The sequence below is a fragment of the Camelus dromedarius genome, chromosome 8 (assembly GCF_036321535.1).
Source record: "Camelus dromedarius isolate mCamDro1 chromosome 8, mCamDro1.pat, whole genome shotgun sequence".
NCBI classification, from domain to species: Eukaryota; Metazoa; Chordata; class Mammalia; order Artiodactyla; family Camelidae; genus Camelus; species Camelus dromedarius.
The window spans coordinates 9,563,849-9,569,848 of record NC_087443.1 but is presented as its reverse complement, the minus strand read 5'-3'; positions in this window follow the sequence as shown (position 1 = coordinate 9,569,848).

Below are 6,000 nucleotides of genomic sequence, written 5' to 3'. Positions count from 1 at the left end.
AGTGGACAAGCAGCCCTTGGGCAGGAAGATGTTAAAGAAAGGAGGGGTCGGGAAAAGTGCGGGGCCAGAAGGTGGAACGTGGGGAGCCCTGGGAAGGGTGAAGTCAGAGCTGAGACTGAACCAGAACTCCTCCTGTGTACAAGCACAAGGCCTTCATTTGATGACCCCCCCTTCCCCGCCATCCAGCGCTAAGATTAAATGCTCCTCCAATTCTAGGGTGTGATGGAGAAGCCGTAAGCTGAGGTTGTAAGTAGAGTATCAATTAGCCTCAGGAAAGAAGGGCTCCTGACCATTAAAAATGGGGAGGCAAAAGCTGCCTGGCATCATGTGGGTTAGAGGGGTCCAGAGGGATGTGGGCAGTTAGATGAGGATTCAAGGGAAGAGAACTAGCTCACACTCAGACATGATGGTGACAATGTGCCTTTCCTCCAGAAAATCTCACATCTTGGAGAACTACCAGGTTTTGTTAGGAAACCCCCAGCTGTACCAGCACACCAGGCGCACCCAGAAGATATCTGTGAGCCGTATTATCATATACCCAGACCCTGATAAGTGTCATCCCTCTGGGAGTGACATAGCCATGTTGCAGCTGCTCTTTCCTGTGAACTTCACCTCCTGCGTCATACATAGTACCGGAAGTCCTAGCCACAGCAATCAGACAAGAAAAGGAAAAGACATAGAAATTGAAAGGGAAGAAGTAAAACTGTCCTTATTTTCAAATGACATCACAATATATAGAGAAAACCCTAAAGTATCTATCAAAATATTAGAACTAATAAACAAATTCAGTAAAGTTTTTAGGATACAAGATTAATATACAGAAATCTGCTGCTTTTCTATACACTAATAATGAGCTCTCAGGAAGAGAAATTAAGGAAAATGTCCAATTACAGTTGCATCAAAAATAATAAAATACATAAGAATAAACTAGAAAAGTGAAAGACGTATGCTCTAAAAACTATAAAATATTGATGAAGGAATTTGAAAATGATAACAGAGAAATGGAAAGATATCCTATGCTCTTGGAATGGAAGAATTAGAATTGTTAAAATATCCATTCTACCCAAAGCAATCTACAGATTGAATGTAATCTCTATTAAAACACCCATGATATGTTTCCCATAACTAGAACAAATAATTCTAAAATGTATAGAGAACCATAAAAGGTCACAAATTGCCAAAGCAGTTTTGAAAAACAGAAAGTGCAAAGCTGGGGCTATCATTCTCCCCGACTTCAGACTATAATACAAAGCTACAGTAATCAAAAGAACATGGTACTGGCACAAAAACAGACACAAATCAATGAAACAGAAATAAATCCAGGCAGTGATGATCAATTAATCTACAACAAAGGAAGCAAGAATGTACAATGGAGAAAAGATAGTTTCTTCAATAAGCAGTGCTGGGGAAACTGGAAAGGGGCATATAAAGGAATGAGATTAGACCACTGCCCCCACACCATGTACAAAACATAAACTCAAAATGGATTAAAGACCTAAATGTAAGAACTGAAATAATAAAATTCCTAAAAGAGAACATATGCAGCACATACTCTGAAATAAATTTAGAGCAATAATTTTTTGGATCTGTCTCCTAAGGCAAAATAAATAAAAGCAAAATAAACAAATGGGATCTAATCAAACTTAAAAGTTTTTGCACAGTAAAGAAAAATGTTAACAAAACATAAAAGACAACCTATTGAATGAGAGAAAATCTTTGCAAACAATTTGACTGATAAGGGGTTAATATCTAACATATTTAAACAGCTCATAAAAACCAATATAAAAAAAACCCACTTAAAAAATGAGCAAAATATCTGAATATACTTTTTCCAAAGAAGAAATGCAGATGGCCAACAGGCACATGAAAAGATTCTCAGCATCACAGAGCATCAATCATCTGTCAGAATGGCTATCATCAAAAACAAAAAATTAATGCTGGTGAAGATGTGAAGAAAAGGGAACGTGTACACTCTTAGAAGGAATGTAAATTGGTGCAGCAACTGTGGAAAACAGCATGGAGGTTCCTCAGAAGACTGAAAATAGAACTAATGCACGGTCCAGCAATTCCACTCCTCGGTGTACGTCCAAAGAAAACAAAACAGCTAATTCCAGAAGACACTGGCACCTCCATGTTTACAGCAGCATTACTTAAGGGAGCCAAGACACAGAAGCTCTCCCAGCACCCCTCTACTCGTGACTGTGCGGAGAAGCCGTAACAGCAGTGCAGTTCTGCCGTTTGCAGCAACATGGACGGACCTAGGGAGTGTTACGCTTAGTGAGGTAAGTCAGACAGAGAAACACGAATGCCCTATGTTATCACTTACGTGTGGCATCTAAAAACCAAATGAATACATATAACAAAACAGAAATGGACTCAGATACATGGAGAATACACTAGTGGTCACCAGTGGGGTGAAGGAAGGCGGGTGAGGCAAGGTTGGAATATGAGATGAAGAGATACCAATTACTATGTATAAAATACATAAATAACAAGGTTATATTGATCACCACATGGAAATATATCCATTATTTTGTAATAATTCTTAATGGATATATTATGTAAAATATTGAATCACTATGCTGTACACTTTAATATAATATTGCAAATCAACTATATTTCAATTAAAAAATAAAACAAAGTTCACCTTAAAAAGGCAGGAAAACACAGGTTCTCTATTAGTTTCCTAGTGTTGCTGTAGTAAAGTACCATCAACCAGGTGACTTTCAACAACAGAAATTTATTTTTTCACATTTCTGGAGGCTAGAAATCTGAAATTAGGATGTGCACATGGCCATGTTCTTGCTCTGAGGGCTCCGGGGGAGAGTTTTTTGCATCCTTTCTCTTAGGTTCTGTTGTAGCTGACAGTCCTTGGTCTTTTAGGCTTGTAGACATATCACTCCAAACTTTGCACCCATCTTGACATGGACTTCTCCCTGTGTGTTTGTGTCTCTTTTCTTTTCATAAGAACACCAGCCATAATGGATTAAAAGTCTGCTTTGCTTCAGCATGACTTCATCTTAACTAAACCTGCAATGATCCTACTTCCAAATAAGGTCACATTCTGAGGTTCTGAGGACATGAACTTTGGCAGGATATTAAGAACAAGTTGTATCTCTCAACCTGTTCCTTGACTCAGAATCATTGAGAAAAGCAGGTACCACAAATTTAGTGGCTTAAAACAATACAATTCTATTGATCAGAAGTCAGCATGGGCTCAACAGGGTTTATTGCTTAGGGTCTCACAGACCAAATTCAAGTTGTCATCCAGTCCAGGCTATTATCTGGAGGGTCTGGGAAAGAATCTGCTTTCAAGTCATTCAGATTGTTAGCAAATACTGCAGAGTAGTGGAAAGGAAATTCTCTCCTGGAATTAGAAAGGAAGATTAAACTTAATTTCACTTGGGGTATTGTCAAAAGCAGAGATTGAGTAAGAACACGTATATAGGTAATTTGCTGGAAAAAATCCCAGATAGTGGAAAGGAGGCCTCTGGGAGATCTGCTATGGAATGAATCTTTGTGTGCCCCCAAAATTCATATTCTAAAGCCTAATATCCAATGTGATACTATTTGCAGTTAGGTCCCCTGGGAGATGATTATGTCATAGGGCAGAACTCTCATGAGTGGGACCAGTGCCCTCTTTAAAGAGACCCATGTTATCTCTCTGGTCCTTTCCACCATGTGAGGGCACAAGAGAAGATGATTATCTATGGAGCAGGAAGTGGGTCCTCACCAAACACAAAATCTTCCAGTGCCTTGATTTTTGGCCTTCCCAGCCTCCAGAGCTGTGAGAAATAAATGTTTGTCATTTAAGCCACCCAGCCTATGGCTGTTTGTTATAGCAGCCGAATCAGACTTGCGACAAGAATGATGGAAGGAGTAAAGACTGAGGGCAACTAAAACTTGATCCCATGGGAACCTTCAGAGGAACTTATAGAGTGTCTCTTCCAGTTGCTTGTGTGAGAGCCACCAGGAGAGATGCTTACCCATTGGCTCTGATAGGACTGCTTTTCAGGGAAGTAAATCTCCCCACTACCACTTCCAGATTGTGACGGTGCTTCTGTGCTTGACAGTGGGCTGCGGTCTCTGATATCAGTCTCTCTTTGCAATCTATTTTTGCATTTATCTTTGTTTCTAGCAATCTATCAATGTTTCTAGAAACATACAGTTTTATTGATCTATAAAATATTTAACCTTGGCTTTGTTATATTTTTCTAATTTTATTTTTAAAATTATGAATTCCTGTCTTTAGGACACTTTAAGGTCCACACAGGGAAAATGAGGAGAATGTACAGATACCGCCCATATACCCCCACAGATGCATAACATATTCTGTTATCAGTATTCCCCACCAGGGTGGTACAATTGTTACTGTTGATGAACCTGCACTGAAACATTAAAATCACTCAAAGTTCACAGTTCACATTACCATTTACTCTTGGTGTTGTATATTCTATGGCTTTGCACAAATGTATAGTGAAATAAGTCATACAGAGTATTTTCAATGCCCTAAAAATCCTCTGTTCTCCACCTAGTCATCCCTCCCCTCTGCCGAGCCCTGGAGCCCACTGCTATTTTTACTCTCTCCATAGTTTTGCCTTTTCCAAAATGTCATATAGTTGGAATTGTGGGGTAAGTAGCCTTTTTAGATTGGCTTCTTTCACTTAGTAATATGCATTTAAGGTCCTTCCATGGCTTGGCATCTCATTTGTTTAGTGTTGAATTATATTCCACTGTCTGGATATACCATGATTTATTATTTATTCACCTATTAGTAGACATCTTGGTTGCTTCCAAGTTTTGGCAGTTATGAATAAAGCTGCTTTAAATGTCTGCATGTAAGTTTTTGTGTAGATATAAGTTTTCAAATTCTTTGGCTAAATACAATTTCTGGATTGGATAAGAGCGTTTAGTTTTATAAGAAATTGTCAGACTATCTTCCAAAGTGGCTACAGCATTTTACACTCCCACCAGCAATGGATGAGATTTCCTGTTACTCTACATCATCTTTGTTAGTATTTAATATTGTCAGTATTACAGATTTTGGCCATTTTAATAGCTATGTAGTGTCTCTAACTGATGTTTTAATTTGCATTTTCATGATGACTTATGATGTGGAGCATCTTTTCATGTGTTTATTTGTCATCTGTTCATTTTCTTTAGTGAGTTATCTGTTCAGGTCTTTGGCCCATTTTAAAAATTGGGTTGTTTGCTTTTGTATTTTAGGATTTTAAGAGTTCTTTGTATATTTTGGATAACAGTCCTTTATCAGATGTGTCTTTTACAAATATTTTCTCCCAATCTGTGGCTTGTATCCTCATTTTCTTGACCTTGTCTATTGCAAAAGAGAAGTCACTCAGCAATAGAAATTTAATACAAGTAGTTATCCAATTGAAACAAATATGCTTGTTGTTGAAATGAGGGATTTCTTCCCAATTCCTGATGCTTCTTTCTATGCAGTCTCCTGTAGTTGTAACACATTTCTTTCTTTCAACCTCATTCACTGCTCTCCCACAGAGGTGTGGGTTGGGGATGACCTATGTTATTGGTGAGTTTTGAAGGAAAAGCTGACAGGTATGTCCCAGTTCCTTTCTTTCCACTTCCTCTTAGAAGCGATCTGCCCCACGGTTCTTCTCTATTTCTCCAGTGGCAGGTCCCTACCATGGGGTCATTTGTGCCCCCAACTTCAAAGCAGTGCATTATGGGGCCCATTTTTCTGCACCCTCATCAGTACTGGATACTAGTGCACATTTGGGACTCTGCCATTGTATAGGCAACATCTGAGTCTTGCTCTTTTAAATGTATTAGAATGAATTGGATTTATCATGTGTATTTTTGATTGAAATTCTTCATTCATCCTTATCTAGTCCTATCTTTTGACCATATTTCTTTCAGTGTTTGTATTTTACTTGTTGACGTGGATGATCTATTTTACATATTAATAATATTATTTTTTCTCTCATATACTCCCAATAGTTTTTGATATACAGAAGTTGAACA